Source organism: Rutidosis leptorrhynchoides, chromosome 1 (genome assembly GCF_046630445.1).
Source record: "Rutidosis leptorrhynchoides isolate AG116_Rl617_1_P2 chromosome 1, CSIRO_AGI_Rlap_v1, whole genome shotgun sequence".
Lineage (NCBI taxonomy): Eukaryota > Viridiplantae > Streptophyta > Magnoliopsida > Asterales > Asteraceae > Rutidosis > Rutidosis leptorrhynchoides.
In genome coordinates this window covers 356,632,149-356,645,740 of record NC_092333.1, presented here as the reverse complement: position 1 = coordinate 356,645,740, position 13,592 = coordinate 356,632,149, and positions in this window count along the sequence as shown.

The window sequence follows — 13,592 nt, the reverse complement described above, 5'->3', positions numbered from 1 at the left end:
CTCGCGATGAAATCAACTATTGTGAATCATTTATAATGTATATGAATGGGGCATTTCAATATATTTACAAGTAATTGTTCGTGAATCATCGGGAATGGTCAAAGTTCAATTGAATATATGAAACAGTTCAAAATTTTTGAGACTCAACCTAACAGACTTTGATTATCGTGTCATAATATTAAATTGTATCGAGAGTTTGAGTTAAAATTAGTTGAAATTTTCCGGGTCGTCACAGTACCTACCCGTTAAAGAAATTTCATCCCGAAATTTGAATGTGCTAGTCATGCTAATAATAAGAATGTTATTATGACGAATATAAGTTGATAAATATAGTTTTATCATCATAGAATAATATGGATAAAACAATTTGATTATGTGAAGAGTACAAGTGAAGCTATCGCAAAATAGTGAAATGAGAAAATAAAGTTTCGTCATATCTTTTGACTTAGATACGGTTGATTTCCAGAGTTAAAGGGATTTAGAGGAAATCTTTGTAATAAGATTTGATTCTTCAGAAATTATGGAATTTAGGATCCTCTTGGTTAAATGTGATAATCTGTCTCGATTGCTCTGTCTGATGTTTCGCTATAAATCCACCCCATTTATTTCCTTACTTTCACATCTCCCATCTTCTATACTTTCTTCCCCAATTCATACTTCTAAAACATTCGTCAATATGCTTGATCCAGTTCTAATCCTTGATATGTTTCTAACTTTCGCAACAATTATCCTTCTTTTCCAACTCCCTCCGGAGGAATCTGTTTACTTCTATTTCGCTCTTGGGGTGGTGATTTTCATAATCCTTCTTTGTATTTGTCTTTCCATAATTATCGACATCCAAAGTTAATGATTTCTTCTATTTACTGCGATTTATACTCCCCTTATATTTCGAAGCTTTGTGCTTTTATTTTCTCTTCTCGCCTTTAAATACAGCAAGTAATGGTCCAGAATTCGTAGGTATGAAATTCGGAATGAACATAACTATTTTTCTAAGAGAGAAATTGTGATAGCTCGATCTGACTTGTCAAATTATCAGAAGTCACTGAAAAAATAGAACTATCCAGAAATTATGTTCTTGATATGTTTATATAGAGTGTAAGAGTCGTGTAACATGGCACATGATGACGTTTTTAATGACCCGTCCTAATCCATCTGGACGAATACATTACATTTGGTTACATCTCGAGGTACTTGACCTCTATATGATACATTTTACAAACATTGCATTCGTTTTTAAAAGACAAATTTGCTTTACATCGAAAGTTGACGGCATGCATCCCACTTCATAATATGTCCAACTATAATTAACTTAATAATAATCTTGATGAACTCAACGACTCGAATGCTACGTCTTTTGAAATATGTCATGAATGACTCCAAGTAATATATGTAAAATGAGCAAATGCACAGCGAAAAATTTCTTTCATACATGAGAATAAACATGCTTTCAAGTGTCAACCAAAAGGTTGGTGAGTTCATAGGTTTATCATAAAACAATAAAATTCATTATTTTGATAGACCACAAGATTTAAATGCTGCATGGTACAAATGGGCCCGAATCCTATACCCACCTGTAATATACATGCGATATCTTTTAAATACAGTACACCTTTCTTGTGTACGAAATCTCTTTTCATAAATCTTAGTAAACGTACACATATCTCGTGTACGAACTATAATACACATAACATGTGTATAAAAATCATTCTCTCGATACATAACATTCACATCAATTGGTGGCAATTATCATGTTCACATAATTCAATGGTGGCAATTATCATGTCCACATAATTCAATGGTGGCAATTATCATGTCCACATAATTCAATAGTGGCAATTATCATGTCCACATAGTTCAATGGTGGCAATTATCATGTCCACATAATTCAATAATAATCCGCCGAATTTCTTTCTGCATAATAATTCATTCGAGGAATGTTTTGCTTGTGTCTATCACGTCAAACATTTATAAAAGCATTTCATGTATTCGCAATTCAAAATATATTTCAAAAGCATTTAGTAAAGCATTTATAAAAATAGCTCATGTATTCTCAGTCCCAAATATGTAAAGAGTAAAAGGGAATCAAATGAACTCACCATACTATATTTTGTAGTAAAAATATGCATACGACGGAACTGAACAAAGTAGGGTTGACCTCGAATTCACGAACCTATATCATTTGTATATTCATTAATACATATAATCATAATCGAACATATTTTTATATTAATATTAGTGATAATTTTTATATTAATAACTTATATATTTTATTATATGTTCATTGTGTAAACTTTAGGTAAATAAAAGTATTAATATAGTTAGGTCATGTGTAGTAAATATATTTTTATATAAATATTATTTGTTTGTTAACTTAATAATTGTAATAATATCAGATTAAGGATAACAATATTAATAATTTTGATAATTTTAACTATAATGATAAAGATGATAATAATAGTAACATTAATAATTTTAATGATAATAATAAAATGATACTTTACATTAATAATATAATATTTATAATAATAGTGGTAATAATAATTAGTTTTATTATAAACTTTGTGTTAAATTTCTAGACTTGTAACTATAGTTCCTATAACTTAATTTCATAATCGTATTCATAATCATAATACCATATTTATTTTATTTTCATTACAGTATAAATTTAATCATAGTTATGCCGTATCGTTCATTATCTTTTACTAGTTCCTCTTGATACAAATAATGTATAATCTTTTATGAGTTCTTATTCATAATTTTTAACCATAATTATTTATATTTGTTAATATAAATCGTACCTTACATTATCATTAAATCCATAATCAAAATTGTTATATTAACTTTATATCATAATAATCTTTATGATATATATATAACTATAATACTTTTATATTTATCTTTAATAATCATAATATCCTTATATTACAATATCATTAAACTCATCTAATTATTTAATCATCTTAATATGATTACATTAATAATATCGTATTCATTTTCATATATTATTATTATTATCATATAACGTGCTCCTTAATATCATATCGTAGTCATATTTATAAGTTACTCATAATAATAATAATAACAATAATAATAATAATAATAATAATAATAACAATAATAATAATAATAATAATAATAATAATAATAATAACCATAATAATTAAAGTAATAAAGAATTTAATTAACTACCTCAAAAGAAGCCTTAAAAAAATTGTCGCGAACATGACTCGAACCCCCCGACCTCCCACTCACCCAAACATCACTCAACCATTTGAACTGTCTCGCGTTTCTGAATTAATATCCAACAGAAATATATTTAACACGTAATTTGTTTTTCCTTACTTTCTTCTTCTTTGTTTCTTCAAAATCAATTGATCAACTATAATTCAATATCAATCAAATTGTGTTACCAAAATCATTTAGGCTTTAAAACAGAATCGTTTAGAATAGGTTTAGATTAAAAAAAAAATATGTAACCCAGCACTCTACTGCTACTGTTCGTCGGTTTGAAGAAAAGAAAAAAAAATATAGCTTTTTGATTTCTATAACGTTTTAGCTAATTATTTCTACATGAACAAGATTTATAATCCTCCTTAGAAACTTTATCCATCGTCAATTTGAACGAAAACAACATAATAAATTCGAATTTCACGATGAATAATCTGTTGACTTTTTTTGAAATAAACTTTGACCTGAAAATCCGAATTGAATAATTTGAATTGAAGGCTGTAACTTTACAGGATGTTTCAGAAGAAGATTCCTAACATCACTGTTTTAATAGATTTTGAAATGTGTTTTTGAAATAGTGCTATTGAATAATTCGTTTAAAAAAAGAGAAAAGAAGTTTCTGTATTTTCAGTATATATATGTAATTTGATAGATTGAGTTGGTTAAATTGATAATTGATAATGATAGTGAAAAAGATTTGGGATGTCTGAGTTATAACTGAGTTGATCGATAATATACAAGTACGTGATATTTAGTACGTGATAATATAAAAGAACAGAAAAATTAATAAAAGCAAGATAAAATCGAATCTGGTTATTATTTGCTTTGTACGATCGATTAAGATGGATAACAATTTTATAGATTCAAACAAAAATTTAATACAGTAATTGATTTAGATGGGAAACTGATTTTGGGATCTTATGACTTTAATTACGTAATTATTTATTTATTTTCATATAGAATTGTAATTATATATATATATATATATATATATATATATATATATATATATATATATATATATATATATATATATATATCTGTATGTGTATATAAATCTTTTTTTATATGTATATGTATTTATATATCTGGATTTATATATGTATAAATATATTAAATTCCTTAATTCTTGATATTTAATAGGTGTAAGTATACTAATAAAGTAATTAGTATTATTTAGAAATAATGATAATTTTAAATATTTTAATAACAATTATAATATTAAAAATGATAATACAATTTCATTAGTTATAGTATTAGTAATATTATTAATGATAATAATAATATTAATATTAATATTAATAATATAATAACTTATACATATCAAATTTTATATATATTTTGTATTTATAATAATATTACTTATATAAATTTTAATATCTATAAAAGTAATGATAATAATATTAATATAACAATTATTTTCAATCTTACAGTTAGCTTTGATATATTACCATTTATTATTTAAGTAATATTTTATGATGACATTTACTAAATAGTTAATATTTATCTATTGTATATATATATATATATATATATATATATATATATATATATATATATATATATATATATATATTAACAGTAACTTAAGTTATCTTTCATTATAGTTAATCACATAATAGTTTAATTTATAATATATAATTATTCTGTATATATAATTATTTATATATACATTTCTATTTACAATTAATGGTTCGTGAATCGTCGGGACTGGTCGAAAGGTAAATTAAATATATGAACAGTTCAAAATTTTTGAGATTCAACATTGTAAACTTTGCTTATCGTGTCGGAAACATATAAAGATTAAGTTTAAATTTGGTTGAAAATTTCCCTGTCGTCACAGTACCTACCCGTTAAAGAAATTTCGTCCCTGAAATTTGATCGAGGTTGTCATGGCTATCAATAAGAATGTTTTCCTGACGAATATGAGCTAGAAATTAGAGTTTTATTACCATTGAGTAATAGGAAAAAAAATAATTCGATTTTTATGAAGAGTACGAGTGAAGCTATCACAAAAGAGTGAAATGATTAAATGCAGAATCATCTTAACAGGTGACGTAGTCACGGTTGGTTTCCTAAATTCAAGGGAAAAGATAGAACTATCAAAATAATATGTTCTTGATATGTTTAGAGGTTAGATAGAATGTAAGAGTCGTGTAACATGGCACATGATGACGTTATGATCTGTGAATCATCACGTTCCATTTAGAAACTCATCATGACTTACTGTAATATAATCACGTTGATCAAGTGTCATTATATTATACTAACCCATGCTTCAGTTCCCAACACTACTTCAAAAACATTCATATTTTAAGTCGAATTTTTCAAAATTTAAAAACGAAGAAACAGTTTCCTTTCTGATGTAACACTGATAACGCGAGAAGATAAATGATTTCGGATAAGAATAGTTATGAAATATCCTCAGGAATATTGAAGATATTTATGATGATATTTTCAAAATTTCTAAGATCGAAGATTGATGAAGAAGGATTTTTCCACAAGATTTAACATGACTTCGGAGCAAGATATTCTCTAAAGATTTCAACGGATCCAGATTTACCTGGATTCTTTGAATATAGGGTATGTTCCTTGTATTTGTCCTTGGTCTCCTTCGTGGTTAGCTCAATCCGTTTTCCAGTTCCAACTTTTCTGAGCTTTTCTAACATACTATTCTTTATCATCAAACTTCCAACGATTAAGGTTGTTTACGGTTGTCTATAGTTTCTGCTGCTTCATTCAGCTTTTTCAAAGTTCAATGTATTGATTCGTAGGCTGGGTGCTTTTCAAAATTTCAGAATGGAAGATCATAATTCTAAGAGATAAAGGTTATACATATAACTGTTGATGCATATATGATGTGAGTTTTCAAAGTACTGATTGCTGATTCCCGGTAATTGGTATGGCAGTTCTTGTTACAAGATACGGTTGAGTGTATGTTAGGGTTTTAATGAACAATTATAATGGTTCTTCGATGCGACTTAAGCCAATGAGTAATGAAGTTGCTTTTAAGTTTACTGCTAATGTCGTGGAATATAAACGGTTCTCCCATAACAATGACATATAGGGCAACGTATATATCAAGGTTATAATAAAGCTAATCCGAATGAAAAGTTTAAGTTGTCTTGCTGGAGCTGTGACAAAATTCACTAATTTGAAAAAGAATTGCAATGTTATGTTTGGTAATAACAATGCTAAAGGAGCTAGCACAGATACGTGTTAAACGTTTACTCAGGTTCCGAGTGTTTTCAGGTGTATAACTATATGCATCAATCTTTTCTTCTGTAGATAAAGTGCAGTTGGTTCATCCTCTCGATTGAGATGTTTTCAAGAATCATGAAAGGTTTGAACGCAGATTGTAATCGTCAAGATAAAAATGAGGTTTAAGATGAAATCAAGTGCAAACTTGAAGAATTGTTTAGTTTCATATGTTATAATCAATATTTTAATTCATTTTAATTGTCCAATGTTGGTAGTCCACAGATAGTAGTTCAATAAATCATATATAGTTTAATGTATTATATTCGAATTAATTAATACGTGTCGTGACCCATTATATACATGTCTCAGACTCGATCACAACTCAAAGTATATATATTACTTTGGAATTAACCTCAACCCTGTATAGCTAACTCGATCATTACCGCATATAGAGTGTCTATGGTTATTCCAAATAATATATATAGATGCGTCGATATGATTTGTCAAAACATTGTATACGTGTCCCGATATTTAAAGTGCGTAAAATAAATAACAGAAATTAAATGTCGATAAATAAAATTGCGAGAATTAAAACTGCGATAAATAAATTGCGATAAATAAATGTAATAGGGAATTAACAGTTAGCTAGTAACAGTTAGCTAGGATTTTGTTAGCGTGAATTCTTAACAAAATTTCTCATAGTTAATTTTTTTGTTTCTAACAAATTTTATTTTGTCCAATGTTTTCTTCCTTATGCCACTTGTTGGATTCTGATAGGTCAAAATCCAAATATGAAATTGAATAAATATAGTTATTCTACGGTGAACGGATACGTATATCTGTGGATGTAAGGAGGATAGTAAATGCCCATTGAATCAGATTCGAAGAATATACAGTGTAACTTATTAATGTGAAATCTAAATATTCCTCGGGTATTAACTACCCGTTAAAATATTTTCATCATTAACAGTTTGTACAAATGAATTTTTTTATTACAATCTTTATGAAAACATATATACATATATATTTCCTTCAGATGTAATATAGATTTAATGATTTAATTTGATATTAAACTCATTTGATTTACGGTTAAAACAAGAATATATAATCTTTAAAACATTAGAGATTACATAATCGCCATGTCGAATGAAGATAAATGATGTAGAACGTCATGTAGAACGATGATTATGCTCGAGGTACAATATGAGATGTTGAGGCGTGTGATGTTGAAACTTGGGTTGTTGGTGGTACTGGTATTGATGTTGGTGGTACAGTTGGTTCCGGTGATGTTGTTAAGCTGGTATGTTTTGCACCTTATTTTTCAAGGCTACAACTCGGGCGCGAAGCTCGTTGACTTCTTCTATTATTCCGGGATGATTATCGGTCAGAACGAGCGGATGAAATAAGGTTTAGAATTGTAAATAGAATATAATCGTGTCGAGCTATCCTGGAAATAAGGCTGAAAATGGTGTTTCAGATAGGTTTGCCGGTAAGTGCTTCAGGTTCTACGCCAAAAGGTGAATTTGGTTGGTGGAAGAGATCGCCTTCTTCACGTCTCCATTGATTAAGTTGACTACGAACCCATCAGATGAATTGGGGATGGCTAATTGGTTGATTCATTCTGGTGACGCTGCTTCCGGAGCTTAGGTGAATATCCATGTCGGAATAGCTGTCGGGTTCCGAAGAACTTGATCTAGTGACGAGTTACATTTCGTACGATTGAGTAAAGGATTTTTCGATATGAAATAATTTTTCCGGCTATCGGATGGTATTCTAATTACATAGAATATCTGTACAACAAGAGATGTCGTAGATTACAGAGGAACTTACGGAATATGTCAGGCAGAGTTTACAGTAACAGATATGCTAAGATATGAATTAGTAGATACGCTAAGATATGAATTTTGTCTATACACTATTCATGCAATCAATGCAGTAAGATGTGTCTAGACTTTAAGAATGATAAGCAAATAATTTTTGACACGAAATGATAAGCAAAACTTTTGACATGCAGACACGGTCGAATTCCAGACCCACTAATGCATCTAAACAACTATCAGTTAGACACACTAATGCAAGACCTGGTTCGCTAAGACCACCGCTCTGATACCAACTTTAATGACCCGTCCTAATCCATCTTGACGAATACATTACATTTGGTTACATCGCGAGGTACTTGACCTCTATATGATACATTTTACAAACATTGCATTCGTTTTTAAAAGACAAATTTTCTTTACACCGAAAGTTGACGGCATGCATACCACTTCATAATATGTCCAACTATAATTGACTTAATAATAATCTTGATGAATTCAATGACCCGAATGCAACGTCTTTTGAAATATGTCATGAATGACTCCAAGTAATATCTCTAAAATGAGCAAATGCACAGCGGAAAATTTCTTTCATACCTGAGAATAAACATGCTTTCAAGTGTCAACTAAAAGGTTGGTGAGTTCATAGGTTTATCATAAAACAATAAAATTCATCATTTTGATAGACCACAAGATTTAAATGCTGCATGGTACAAATGGGCCCGAATCCTATACCCACCTGTAATGTACATGCGATATATTTTAAATACAGTACACCTTTCTCGTGTACGAAATCCTTTTTCATAAATCTTAGTAAACGTACATATATCTCGTGTACAAAATATAATACACATAACCTGTGTATAAAAATAATTCTCTCGATACATAACATTCACATCAATTGGTGGCAATTATCATGTCCACATAATTCAATGGTGGCAATTATCATGTCCACATAATTCAATGGTGGCAATTATCATGTCCACATAATTTAATGGTGGCAATTATCATGTCCACATAATTCAATGGTGGCAATTATCATGTCCACATAATTCAATACTAATCCGCAGAATTTCTGTCTGCATAATAATTCATTCGAGGAATGTTTTGCTTGTGTCTATCTCGTCAAATATTTATAAAAGCATTTCATGTATTCGCAGTTCAAAATATATTTCAAAAGCATTTAATAAAGCAGTTATAAAAACAGCGCATGTATTCTTAGTCCGAAAAATGTAAAGAGTAAAAGGGAATCAAATGAACTCACCATACTATATTTTGTAGTAAAAATATGCATACGACGAAACTGAACAAAGTAGGGTTGACCTCGGATTCACGAACCTATATTATTTGTATATTCATTAATACATATAATCATAATCGAACATATTTTTATATTAATATTAGTGATAATTTTTATATTAATAACTTATATATTTTATTATATGTTCATTTTATATATTTTAGGTAAATAAAAGTATTAATATAGTTAGGTCATGTGTAGTAAATATATTTTTATATAAATATTATTTTTTTTTAACTTAATAATTGTAATAATATCAGATTAAGGATAACAATATTAATAACTTTGATAATTTTAACTATAATGATAAAGATGATAATAATAGTAATATTAATAATTTTAATGATAATAATAAAATGATACTTTACTTTAATAATATAATATTTATAATAATAGTGGTAATAATAATCAGATTTATCATAAACTTTGTGTTAAATTTCTAGACTTGTAACTATAGTTTCTATAACTTATATTCATAATCGTATTCATAATCATAATACCATATTTATTTTTTTTTCATTACAGTATAAATTTAATCATAGTTATGCCTTATCGTTCATTATCTTTTACTAGTTCCTCTTGATACCAATAATGTATAATCTTTTACGAGTTCTTATTTTTAACCATAATTATTTATATTTGTTAAAATAAATCGTACCTTACATTATCATTAAATCCATAATCAAAATTGTTATATTAACTTTATATCATAATAATCTTCATGATATATATAACTATAATACTTTTATATTTATCTTTAATAATCATAATCTCCTTATGTTACAATATCATTAAACTCATCTAATTATTTAATCATCTTAATATAATTACATTAACAATATCGTATTCATGTTCATATATTATTATTATCATATAACGTGCTCCTTAATATCTTATCGTAGTCATATTTATAAGTTACTCATAATAATAATAACAATAACAATAACAATAATAATAATAATAATAATAATAATAATAATAATAATAATAATAATAATAATAATAATAATAATAATAATAATAATGATAACCATAATAATAAAAGTAATAAAGAATTTAATTAACTACCTCAAAAGAAGCCTTAAAAAAATTGTCGCGAACAGGACTCGAACTCCCGACCTCCCACTCACCTAAACATCACTCAACCATTTGAACTATCTCACATTTCTAAATTAATACCCAACAGAAATATATTTAACACGTAATTTGTTTTTCCTTACTTTCTTCTTCTTTGTTTCTTCAAAATCAATTGATCAACTATAATTCAATATCCATCAAATTGTGTTACCAAGATCATTTAGGCTTTAAAATAGAATCGTTTAGAATAGATTTAGATTAAAAAAATATACATAACCCAGCACTCTGCTGCTATTATTCGTCGATTTGAAGAAAACAAATAAAAATAATATAGTTTTTTGATTTCTATAACGTTTTAGCTAATTATTTCAACATGAACAAGATTTGTAATCCTCCTTAGAAACTTTATCCATCGTCAATTTGAATGATAACAACATAATAAATTCGAATTTCACGATGAACAATCTGTTGATTTTTTTTTTGAAATAAACTTTGACCTGAATATCCGAATTGAATAATTTGAATTGAAGGCTGTAACTTTATAGGATGTTTCAGAAGAAGATTCCTAACATCACTGTTTTAATAGATTTTGAAATGTGTTTTGAAATCGTGCTATTGAATAATTCGTTCAAAAACAGAGAAAAGAAGTTTCTGTATTTTCAGTATATATATGTAATTTTATAGATTGAGTTGGTTAAATTGATAATTGATAATGATAGTGAAAAAGATTTGGGATGTTTGAGTTAAACCTGAGTTGATCGATTATATACAAGTACGTGATATTTAGTTTCTCACTCAGACAATTAGACAAAATAAAAGAACAGAAAAATTAATAAAAGCAAGATAAAATCGAATCTGGTTATTATTTGCTTTGTACGACCGATTAAGATGGATAACAATTTTATAGATTCAAACAAAAATTTAATACAGTAATTGATTTAGATGAGAAACTGATTTTGGGATCTTATGACTTTAATTAGCTAATTATTTATTTATTTTCATATAGAATTGTAATTATATATATATATATATATATATATATATATATATATATATATATATATATATATATATATATATATATATATATATATATATATGTGTGTGTGTGTGTGTGTATATAAATCTTTTTTTATATGTATATGTATTTATATATTTGGATTTATATATGTATAAATATATTAAATTCCTTAATTCTTGATATTTAACAAGTGTAAATATACTAATAAAGTAATTAGTAATAATAATTGATTAATAATATTATTATTAAGAAATAATGATAATTTTAAATATTTTAATAACAATTATAATATTAAAAATGATAATACAATTTCATTAGTTATAGTATTAGTAATATTATTAATGAAAATAATAACATTAATAATAATAATAATATAATAACAAATACATATCAAATTTTATATATATTTTGTATTTATAATAATATTACTTATATAAATTTTAATATCTATAAAAGTAATGATAATAATATTAATATAACAATTATTTTCAATCTTACAGTTAGCTTTGATATAATACCATTTATTATTTATGTAATATTTTATGGTGAGATTTACTGAATAGTTAATATTTATCTATTATATATATATACATATATATATATATATATATATATATATATATATATATATATATATATATAATAGGATCGTATATAGGTTCATAAATACATATATCTATATATATATATATATATATATATATATATATATATATATATATATATATATATATTAACAGTAACTTAAGTTATCTTTCATTATAGTTAATCACATAATAGTTTAGTTTATAATATATAATTATTCTCGTATATAATTATTTATATATACATTTCTATTTACAATTAATGGTTCGTGAATCGAACAGTTCAAAATTTTTGAGATTCAACATTGTAAACTTTGCTTATCGTGTCGGAAACATATAAAAATTAAGTTTAAATTTGGTTGGAAATTTTCGGGTCATCACAACGTTATGATCTGTGAATCATCACGTTCCATTAGAAACTCAGCATGTCTTACTGTAATATAATCACGTTGATCAAGTGTCATTATATTATACTAACTCATGCTTCAGTTCCCAACACTACTTCATATTTTAAGTTCGAATTTTTCAGAATTTAGAAACTAAAACAGTTTCCTTTCTGGTGTAACACTAATATCGCGAAGAGATAAGTGATTTTAAATAAGAATAGTTATGAAAATATCTTCAGAAATATTGAGGATATTTATAATGAAAGATATGATGATATCATAGAATTTCTAATATCGATGGATGATGAAGAAGATTTTTTCGTAAAGTTTTAGAGTCAGGAGCAAGGTATTGGTTAATGACTTCAGCAGAAACTGAATCATTTAGATTCTGTGAAGGCAGGTTTAGTCTTTGCGATTTTTCCACAGTCTCCTTCATAGTTTGCTCAATCCGTTTTCCAGTACCAAACCTTCTCTTTTTCTGAGCTTTGCCAACACACTATTCTTTATCATTAAACTTTTGGCTGTTAAGGTCGTTTACAGTTTTTGCTCCTTCATCGGCATTTTTCAAAATTCAGAGTATTGATTCGTAGACTGGGTGCTTTTTAGAACTTCAGAATGGAAGATCAAAATTTTAAGAGATAAATGTTATATGTATACATATAACTGTTGATGTAGAAACGCTGCGAGATTCAAAATACTGATTGCTGATTCTCGGTAATTGGTATGACAATTATTGTTATAAGATGCAGATTAGTAGATAATGGAGTTTCAATGAGTACATATAATAATTTTTCGGAGAGGCTTACACCAAAGAGTAATGAAGTTGCTGGTACATCTGCTGATAATGTGGTGGAACATAAAAGGTTCCCCGGTAACGATGGCAAAAAAATAAACAACGTATATATAAAGGTTATAATAAGGCAAGTTTGACTAAAAAGTCGAAGTTGACTTGCTGGAGTTGTGACAGAATTTGCTACT